Consider the following 11,203-nt stretch of genomic DNA (forward strand, 5'->3'; position numbering starts at 1 on the left):
ATCTTCATGGTGTTGGAACACGAAGCCCCGCCCGGTCCTGGGGCCACCGCGGAATGGTCAGCATTCCTGAGGCCGGCTCCGGAACAGGGTCAGGGTCCAGGCTCAGCAACCCAGTCAAAGCATGTCCTGTCCTCGGTCTGCTTTTAAAAGGCATTTCTTTTTATAGCCCTGTTTTCCTTCTTGCGACACAGCCCCCTGGTCCCCATGTTCTGTAAGAAAGCCTCTTACCCACAGTCAGTAAGGTGAACAATCATTAAACCACCGTGTCCTATTCTTATCACACGCTCATCCCCCTATGACCTGCTTCCCGGCCTGCTGAAGGCCCGGCCTCCAGGCCTCCGGGCCCTCCCCCACCTCCTCCCCTTCTACCACCCTTTGCCTCACCTTTCCATCCAGACCTCGGTGGGGGTGGGGAGGGGAAGGCAGGCCCCTGGTAGGAGAGAGAGATCCCAGTATATTAAAAAATAAAACAGACAATTCCCTGAAGTGAATCATGCCCCTCCCCTAGTGTGTGAAAGCCACTGAGATTGTTTTTTGTTTGTTTTAAATACCCCTTCTTATCTTTCTCTTCCAATAGGAAAAACAAACAGGAAGCAGCCCTTTACCAGCGGGAGCTTGGCCCACGGACTGGACTTCTGTGCCGCCTTTGAAGCAGAGCTCACATGAGAGGGGCTTGTACTAATGTGAGAAAACAGTGATGTGAAGCAAAAGGGAGGAAAAGGTATAAGACAGACATTATAATGGCAGCCAGCCCTTGCCAGCTGCTCAGTGGTTAGAGCGACAGCCTGTGAACTGAAGGGTCTTGGGTTCAATTCCCATCAAGGACACTTACCTCAGTTGCAGGGCCCATGCCCCAATTTGGGAGGGGCTGGGCAGGGCAACCAATTGATGTGTCTCTCTCACATCTCTAAAAAAAAAAAAAAAAAAAAATTGGCAGCCACATAATCGGCATAGAAAAAGATTAAAGAAAGACCTATTTCTTAAACTGCATTCCTGTTATTGTTTTTTACATATAATCATAATGTATATATGCTGCTTTGTGAGTATGATACAAAAAAAAAAAAAAATCCAAAGACAGGAAAAAAAATAAGTCTAGCCCTGGCCGGTGTGGCTCAGTTGATTGGACATTGTCTGGTGCACCAGGAAAAAAAAGGGGGCGGGGGGCTATTTACCCCTAGCAGATTTGGCTCAGTGGATAGAACATTGGCCTGTGGACTGAAGGGTCCCTGGTTCGATTCCCAATAAGAGCACATGCCTGGGTTTCAGACTTGATCCCCAGTAGGGGGCGTGCAAGAGGCAGCCGATCAAAGATTCTCATTGATGTTTCTATCTCTCCCTCTCTAAAATCATTTTTTTTTAAAAAGGATTATTTAACAATCTTGTTTGTTTAACGGTCAAGGATGATAACAGACCCAAGGGATGTCATTAAGTGAAAGGAGCTTCCCTCAGTTTTAAGATGGGGGATCCGGCCCCAGAGAGACACCAAGTGTGCCTTGCATTGGGCAGAAGGACATGGGCCTATCACCCAATCCTCCCAGGCCGGTTCCGCAGTTGGCACCCTGCTGGGGAGAGACCTACTTCTTAGGCTGTATTCGTGTTATAGTATTGTTTTTTACATATAACTTGTTAAGGTCCCCAGGGAGGGTCTAAGCTGCCCCACAGCCCTGCGCGGGGAGAGGTGACCAGGCAGGGGTCCCCATCCAGGGACCTCTGGGGCGCCTGATCCTGCTGAGTAACCCTTTCCCCAGCCGGCGCGAGGCAGCGCCTTTCTTGCTGAGTCAAGGGCACGGGCGGCTTTCTGCTGAGTCACGGTCCCGAGGTCTGTTTTCGCTGAGTCACGCTCCCAGCGCCGCGGTTGAAGCCCTGGGGCCAAAGTCCTGGCGTCTGGTGGAGCCGAGGCAGCCAGCGACTCCCTGGGGCCTGGCACGTACTAGCTGACCTCAGAGTCCGGGCAAAGCCAAGTCCCTCCTCCCCCTCCCCCCTCCCCTCCCCCCTCCCCTTCCCCTTTCCCCCCTCCCCCCTCCCTCCCCCCTCCTCCCACAGGTCCTCAGCCTGCCGTCCTCCGTAGCCTCCCACAGGCCAGGGGGCTTCCTTAGACGGTAAAGCAGGGAGGGGTGGACATTGCGATCCCAATTAGAGGGACAGCGGCCACACAGCCGGCCTGTACGTTCCCAAGACAAGATCCTGGAACGCTGGCTGCCCGGAGCTAAGAAGCAGGACCAGGAAATGCCAGGCAGGACCTGTGGTTGGAACCCCAGGCGAACAGGACGCGGAGGCTTCACGAAGGAATGTGTATGGGAGTCAGGTCCTGGTGTCTATGATGGCACTGCGGTTACAAAAACTATCCCGCTAAAGAATCTGGGGGGAAAGGGACACGATGCCAGCAATGTACTCTCAAATGAGCCAGAAATATGTATTATATATATAATGTGTGCATGTGCTGCAGAGAATGAGTGATAAAACAAATAGGACGGAATACTGCTGAATCTAGGTGACAATGCACATGAATCCTCTGTACTTTTATTCCTGCAGCTTCCCTGGGCATTTGAAATCATTTCAAAGGAGTTTACTTTTAGAGAGAAAAAGAAACGTAAAGATCGGGTATCTGAGATTCGAAACTCCCAAATGAGAGTAAGTAAGGCTTGTCAGATGTTAGTGACCCCACCCCACTCAGAACCATCCAGAAATTTCTAGATAGGAAAAGGCTCTGGTAGAGGAACCAGATGTGGCTCTCTGACCAAGCCTGAGGTTCCTCTGTGCCAACCCCTCCCACCCTCCACCCCGTCCTGAGCTTAGAATTATTAAACCGACTTAATCCTCACCACGTCCCCTTGAGCTGATGTTGTCAGACGAGAAAATAAAAAATAAAAGCTGAGAGGGGGTAAAGTGCACGCACATTCGTCATGGATCTCAGATTCGGCTGCAGTTCTTTTGCTAAGAGCTCGTTGCTTTACACAGTCCGCACCACCTGGAAGTGCCTTGGCCAGGTTGGACCAGGTCCAGGGGCCCCAATCAGGCTCCATATTGGCCTGGCCATCATTGGGCCTGTGCTGGCGGAGGCTGCACAATGTTGGAGAAAGATGTTGCTTTTTCTACACTGCCTCAAGCTCTCAGAGTGTCTGGACAGCTGATTGTTGTTGAACTTGAGTTGTGTTTTGTTTTTGTTCTTTTGTTATGCCCAGACTTCGTGATCCCCCAAGGACCACCAGGGAGCCAAGTCTGATGCAATAAACAAAAGAGCCTTCACCATGCTAGCATGGGCCCTTCCCACCAACGCCGGCAGCATGGCGGAAGAGAGCGAATTTCTCCCAGTCCAGGGGTTTTGAGGGCTAGGGATAACTCCGCCCTGCAGGGCGGAGTTGGGAGCTCATCCTTGCCCCGCCCTGCCCTCTCACTTTCAAATTTAATAAATCTTTATTGCTCAGATTATTACAATTGTTTCTCCTTCCCGCCCCCCCCCCCATAGTCCCCTTCACCTGGTTCCCACCCCACCCTCTGCCCTTACCTCCCCCTTGAATTGTGTTTTAGAGACAGATGTACCTGATCCTGAGTCCCGGGTGAGCTGTGTGACCATAGGCAGGGAATTGAACTCAGCTAAGCCTCATTCATGAAAAATGTGGGGACTGGCTGCCTAGTGCCAGGCTCTGGGATAGGGGGGTAAACCCCACAAGGTCCTTGCTGCCCTGATAGAGCTCACCTTCGGGGTGGGGGCCCCTGGAACACAGGGAGCTCAGGGGAGGCCCCATCATGTGAAGGGAAAACATCAGGAAAGTCTAGGCTGAGTCTGTCCCACAGCTTTATGAAGAGATAGTTGCTCAGGTCCGGTAGCTCGGTTGGTTGGAGCATCGTCCAGATACACTGAGGTTGTGGGTTCGATCCCTGGTCGGGGAGCATGCAGGAGTCGACCAATGGAATGGCAGATGGATGTTTCTCTTTCTCTAGGGACAATTAATGGAAAAATAAAAAGAACCATTTAAATTATCGTTTTAATAAATGTAATTGACATACAAAACTTTACATATTTCAAGTGTATAATTTGATTAGTTTTAATAAGTACAACCAGTGTGGCTCAGTGGATAGAGCATCAGCCTGTGGACTCAAGGGCTCCAGGTTCGATTCTGGTCAAGGGCATGTACCTTGGTTGCTGGCACATACCTGAGGATATTTTTTCATTGATTTTTTAGAGAGCTTGGAAGAGAAAGGGAAAGTCAGAGAGAAATATCAATGTGAGAGGGACACTTTGATTGGTTGCCTCCTGCAGGAGCCCTGACCTGGCCCCGGCCAGGGAGGAGCCTGCAACCTAGGTACATGCCCTTGGTCAGAATTGAACCCGGACCCTTCGGTTCACAGGCTGAGGCTCTATCCACTGAGTCAAACCGGCAAGGGCAGGATATGACACTTCTTAGTCCCTCGCGCAGCGGACCTTTGTTTTTTCCTCTAGGAATGAGGTGGAAAAACCCTAGATCACCTTCTTGGATTCTTATTACTCAAGCCAGTGGCATACCCGAAGCTTAGCCAATAAGCGGTCAGAAAAGGTGTTTCCTCTGCTCAGGAGAGAAACAAACATCAATTGTTCCACACATTCATTCATTCATTAGTTCTTTTTTTTTCTTTATTGGTTAATGTATCACATATGTGTCCTTATCCTTCCATTACCCTCCCCCCCCATGCCCTCACCCCCCTGGTGTCTGTGTCCATTGGTTATGCTTATATGCATGCACACAAGTCCTTTGGTTGATTTCTCCCCTGTTCCCCTCACCCTCCCCTACTTTGCTTCCCTCTGAGGTTTGATCATGTGATCAATGTTTCTCTGTCTCTGGATCTGTTTTCGTTCATCAGTTTATATTGTTCATTGTTTTCCACAAATGAGTGAGATCATGTGATATTTATCTTTCTCTGACTGACTTATTTCGCTTAGCATAATGCTCTCCAGTGCCATCCATGCTGTTGTAAATGTTAGGAGTTCCTTCCTTTTTACAGCAGCACAGTATTCCATTGTGTAGATGTACCACAGTTTTTTAATCCACTCATTTGCTGATGGGCACTTAGGCTGTTTCCAAATCTTAGCTTTTGTAAATTGTGCTGCTATGAAGGGTGCATCATTGGTTAATTTCTGTATATGTCCGGACCAAGGGTCAAATTGGAAACCTTGGCATATTGAGATGACACTCTTAACTGAAACTGGACAACCATTTTCATTGGTTGAGTCAATTAAGCAGAAACAGGGTTGAATCATATATGAGCGTTTATTCCAATAATGCGGGCAGTGTGGGAAAGTAGCAGGTCCTCACAAGAATCTGATGTGGACACCCCTTCTCCCCCAAACCAGCTGTTTATACTGGGTAGGACAAAGATTACAAGGGAAGTGGGTAAAAAGAATAAGAATGGTTACAGGTTACAGGCAATGTGGGCAGGCCACCATTGTTTGGGCAACAAGATTGTTAATCTTTCCAAGATAAGGGAGGACATTGCAAGGTTGATTCCTGGGCCTGGGAATCAGCTCCCAGCCAGGTTAGAAGGTGCTTTCTTCGATCAGAACCAAACAATCAAGGCTAACAGAGCAGGATTAATGCTTCTCATAACTATAACTGTGAGAAGTTAGATTCTCTTTCTGCCCCTAACATAACCAACTAAGCTACCCAGTCAGGGCAACAGTCTTTTTAATTTTAGCCATTTAAATAGGTGTGCAGTAAAAAAAAAAAAAAAAAAAAAAGTGGTGGTATCTCATTGTGGCTTTAATTTTCATTTTCCTGATGACCTATGAAGTTGAACATCTTTTCATAACTTTGCCTTTTGAAGAACAAAATGTTTGTTTGTTTGGCCGGGACCGGTTTAGCTCAATGGATAGAGCGTCGGCTTGGGAACTGAAGGGTCCCGGGTTCGATTCCGGTCAAGGGCATGTACCTTGGTTGCGGGCATATCCCCGGTAGGGGGTGTGCAAGAGGCAACTGATCGATGACTCTCTCTCATCGATGTTTCTAACTCGCTATCTCTCTCCCTTCTCTGTATAAAATCAATAAAATATATTTTTTTAAAAAATGTTTGTTTGTTTGTTTTATAAAGTTCCATTGGTTGAATTTTCCTCCCTGACATTTTGTGCTGTATTTGAGAAATCTGCCAAATCTAAGATCACCAAGATTTTCCTTAATGATTTATTCTATAGAATACATTTTATAGAGTTAGTGCGTTCTTTGCAGTCCAGAATCCCTTTCTGGGCTGAGTGTTGGAAGATGACGAGCTTGGCACAAGGGTGAGAGGGCATTGGGGCAGGAGGACCAGGACAGGGCAAGGTGTGCCAGGCTTGTGCTTGCACTTGTGCTTTCTCCCAAGAGCCATGGGGAGCTGTTAGGAGCAGAATCTGATTATTGGGGACTAACTATAGTTATAACTATAACAAATATATATATTTTTAATATACTTTTTATTGTTGATAGTGTTACAGATATCTCCCCTTTCCCATTCTTTTTTATTATTAATTTCTTTATTGATTAAGGTATCACATATTTGTCCTCAACCCCCCATTCCAATCCTCCACCCCACCCCCTCTTGCCCCCCACCCCCCTATTGTCCTTGACCACTGGTTAGGCTCATATGTGTGCACATAAGTCCTTTGGTTGATCTCTCCCTTTTATCCCCACCCTCCCTCTGAGGTCCAACCGTCTGACCCATGGCTCCTTATCTCTGGGTCTGTTCCTAACTATAACAAATATTAATCATGCTCTGTTAACCTCGGTTGTTTGGTTCTGATTACAGTAAGCACAGTCTAACCTGGCCAGGAGCAGCGTACCCCTGGGACCTGGGACAGTCAACTTTGGAATGCTGCCCATTCTCATTGGCGAACTACCTGTTACCATGGAAAGGTGAACAACCTTGTTGTCCAAACAATCAGTCCAACCCCCAGGCCGCATTGCCTACTTCCCGTGTCATGTTTGTCCTACCCGGGAGAAGCAGCTGGTTTATGGGGTACAGACCAGACTTTCGTGGGTGACCTGCTGCTCCCCCATACTGCCGGCATCGTCGGAATAAACACGCATACATATATGATTCATCCCTGTCTCTGCTTCATTGGCTCACGTAGCGACAGGCAGCTGGGACCCGTGGCTATTTGGTTTCAGAGTGACAGAAGGCTGTGGACCAGAGCCGAGGGGAAGTGAGGGAGATCAAGAATATATGCCTTTCAGCATAATGATTTTTGCTTGTCTCATTTTTGATTCTTATAAGTATATTTTCAGTAGAATATGATCTCACGCATCTGGGGGAAATGGTGCACAACATAGACTGATGAACAAGAACAGACCCAGAGCCGAAACCGGTTTGGCTCAATGGATAGAGCGTCGGCTTGGGGACTGAAGGGACCCGGGTTCAATTCCGGTCGGGGGCATGTATCTTGGTTGCGGGCATATCCCCAGTAGGGGTGTGCAAGAGGCAGCTGGTCGATGTTTCTCTCTCATCGATGTTTCTAGCTCTCTATCTCTCTCCCTTCCTCTCTGTACAAAATCAATAAAATATATTAAAAAAAAAAAAAAAAGAACAGACCCAGAGATAAGTAGCCATGGGTCAGACTGTTGAACCTCAGAGGGAGGGTGGGGATAAAAGGGAGAGATCAACCAAAGGACTTATGTGCTCACATATGAGCCTAACCAGTGGTCAAGGACAATAAGGGGGTGGGGGTATGAGTGGGGGGAGGATTGGGATGGGGGTTGAGGACAAATATGTGATGCCTTAATAAATAAATAAATAAATAAATAAATAAATAAATAAATAATGGATGGAAAGGTGTTCCATCAGCCAGCTGGTCTTCTCCTGACCTTTTTAGCTCCCAGCCCTCCCAGGAGGCTCATGGTCAGCACCCAGCATGGACAAAGAGGGCTACCGGCTACCCTGACTAGCGCAGAGAAGGGGGGCCTGGCCACCTTGCAAACTTAGAGACCTAGGTAACCACAAAGGATGGCCGGAAATGGAAACTTTTTTGCTAACTGAGAGCCATTTAGGGTGGAGAGTCATGTCCTAAGGCAGTATTTTCCCTAACAAAGGTTCGTCTTCACCGTCACTGAGCCTGTCTAAGGTGACTGTCCAATGAGCAGGCCTTTGCAGAAACAAAGCCATTTCACTTTTCCCGGACCCCTCCACACACAGGCTCCGCCAGACCATGAACCCGTTCATTGTTTTTTTGTTTTGTTTTTAAAATATATTTTATTGATTTTTCACAGAGAGGAAGGGAGAGGAACAGAAAGCTAGAAACATCAATGAGAGAGAAACATCAACCAGCTGCCTCCTCCACACCCCCTACCGGGGATGTGCCCGCAACCAACATACATGCCCTTGACCGGAATCGAACCCGGGGACCTTTCAGTCCACAGGCCGATGCTCTATCCACTGAGCCAAACCGGTTTCAGCTGAACCCCTTCATTGTTACGGAGTTAGTTGCTGACTGTTAGCTATCATGCACCCACGTAAGTAAAAGAAGTACGTCTATCCAATCCCCAGGTCCCCCGCCACACTCTTTGCTAATCGATCACCAATAGATTTCATATAACCCACTTAAGTCTCCTCCTTTGATTGCCATTCTCCGGAGCAATCCGTTGAGATTCTGCTTCCCGGCAATTGTCAGGTTTGGCTTAAATAAACTCAAAAAAATATTATTATTATTATTATTATTATTATTATTATTATTTTAAAAAAGGACTGCTTCACGAATTTGTATGTCATCCTTTCTCCGGGGCCATGCTAATCCTTGCCGGACGGTCCCTAGTTTAGTGTATGTGCTGCCAAAGCGAGCACCAGAAAATTCTTCAGTTTTGAATGTTTCTTACGTTAAAACCAGTATTGAATGTTCATTCGCCTTTCCTGGCGACTATCTAACTTCTTTTTTTTAAAAAATATATATTTTATTGATTTTTTTTTTTTTTTTTTTTTTTTTACAGAGAGGAAGAGAGAGGGATAGAGAGTTAGAAACATCAATGAGAGAGAAACATCAATCAGCTGCCTCCTGCACACCTCCTACTGAGGATGTGCCCACAACCAAGGTACATGCCCTTGACCGGAATCGAACCTGGGACCTTTCAGTCGCAGGCCCATGCTCTAGCCACTGAGCCAAACCGGTTAGGGCTGTCTAACTTCTTTCTGGAGCTCTTTCACTGAGGAGTGCTCCCCTACTGTGTGTTACATGTGTAGCAAACATGTCCCCCTGTCTGTGATGGGATTTCAGCCCTGCTGACACCCAGGCGGCTCCCTGTCCAGTGTGTGAGGAAGGCGGTGCTCCATTTAGGCTGCCCGTGGCCACGGGGTCCCTGCCCTGCTGGGTCCAAGGCGTGCCCTCTGGGGCCTGTGTGGGCTCAGGAAACCCTGTGTGACCTCATTCATCAGGGGTGCTCAGGAGAGGGTCTCTCCATTTTCCTGGGACACGGCCCAGCGGAAACAAGAGACTCCCCCTTAGCTGGGGCCTCGCCTCTGCTTTTGACTGTGAGAAGCTCCAGAGCCACAGTCTGGCCCCTCCCTGCAGCCCAAACCGCTTCTGTTTTTCCAGGCTGCAGGCGGCGCCCGCCCGGAGTGCTGAGTCGAGATTTCCTCATTCGCCACGTGCAGCAGCATTTCTGCTGTGTCATGGTTGGGAGGGAGACTCCGGAGCGGGGCGGATTTTGCTGAGTCACTGCTGCTGCCTCAGCCTCCCTGCGGTGGGTGAAAAGGGCAGCTTTCCAGGCAGCAGGAGGAAGTGAAACTTCTAGAAAAGGACAAAAGATTCCTGTTTATCACTTTGTTTGCAAAGCCCCTGTCCATACATTGCAACATTGATTTGTCTGACACAGTCCTGACACTAAACCGGCAGTTCTGTCTTCCTAGCTGGTTGAACCCCAAAACTCTGGAGTTATCCTTGAGTGCAATTCTCCCTCACACCCCCCTCCCTGTTCGGAAATCCTGGCCTCGACTCAGATGGAACACTGCAATCCCCGAGTCCCCTCACCCTCCCCACCTCTCCGCCTTCTGCCCCCGCCAGGGAAGGTTCTGGTCTCTCCAGGAAGTCCAGGGTGTCCTCCCTATCATAAAGTCTGTAGCCTCGAATTCACTGGCAAACTCCGTTAACCTATTCGATGTTGATGTAATTTGTTCTCTGGAGGTCAGCGTCCTACGCTGGCAGGGCTGCGTGCCCTCTGGAGTTCTAAGGAGAATCCACTTGCTCAAGGTTCTGGCTCCTGAGGCGGCCTGCTGGTGGTCCCTACCTCCACACTCACAGCCAGCCCCGAGCAGCTCCTGTCACACACAGGAGAGGGTCTCTCCATAAACTCAAAAAATTATTATTATTATTATTATTATTATTATTATTATTTTAAAAAAGGACTGCTTCACGAATTTGTATGTCATCCTTTCTCCCTGTCCTCAGCTTTCCTGTCACACACACACACACACACACACACACACCCCCGTCTGTGGCTGTCACGCTGCAGCCCCCCTCTTACGAGGACTTGGTGATTACACTGGGCTCACTTGGATAATCCAGGATAATCTCCCATTACAAGATCCTTAACGCACCCGCATCTATCTGCAAAATCCCTTTTGCCCTGGAAAGGAACACATTCGCAGGTTCAGGGATTAGGATGTGGAATGGGGTGGGGGGTGGGGGGGCCGCTGTTTGGCAGATCCCAGGAGAAGACCGTCTGGATCTTTCCTAGGGCTTGTGGAGCGGGAAGGGGAAGTCAGGAAGCTGAATAAGCAGGGGGGAGGGCTGCGAGCTCCACAGAGGGCCTGAGGAACCAGGTCCCGCTCCTCTGCCCGGGGTGGGGGTGGGGGTGGGGGTGGAGGGGTAGGGGCGTCTGTTCCTGCCGAGCCGGGGCTGCCAGCTGGAATGAGAAATGAGCAGCAGCCTGGACTGAGGGCTGGGAACCCCTGGTCACTGGGGGCTCCCCCGGTGCCCACCAGCCCGCACCTCTGAGATGCGCTGCTCCCGGCTCTCTGGAACCCTGGACTCCGGGGGCCTCAAGCCCCATCCCTGCGGGCGGGTGTGTGGAAGGAGCAAAATCACACACAGCTGCTCAGAGCTCCAGAGGAGCTGCTTTTTTTTTTTTTTTTTCTTTCTTACACGTTCTGTTCCTAAAAGCTTTGCTTTGTTTTCCAAGGCTCATGTGACCGCTGCTCCCTCCTCCTCCCTCTCCCCCCACGCGGCCCGGGCGGGCGGGCGTGCCGCGGGGTTCCGCCTGGGAGGGATCAG

At 49.2% G+C, this 11,203-nt stretch overlaps 1 long non-coding RNA gene across 1 annotated transcript; it reads right to left on the reverse strand.

The window, feature by feature from the left end:
- Positions 1-8,863: 8,863 nt before the first annotated feature.
- On the reverse strand, positions 8,864-11,164 carry LOC311620630. Its single transcript, XR_014794723.1, has 2 exons — positions 10,922-11,164; positions 8,864-9,721 (listed from the first exon to the last, which is right to left on the reverse strand). It is a non-coding gene; the product is annotated as an uncharacterized lncRNA (long non-coding RNA).
- Positions 11,165-11,203: the final 39 nt, after the last annotated feature.

The sequence above is a fragment of the Pipistrellus hanaki genome, assembly GCF_964339955.1.
Source record: "Pipistrellus hanaki genome assembly, chromosome: 3".
In the NCBI taxonomy this organism is placed as follows: domain Eukaryota; kingdom Metazoa; phylum Chordata; class Mammalia; order Chiroptera; family Vespertilionidae; genus Pipistrellus; species Pipistrellus hanaki.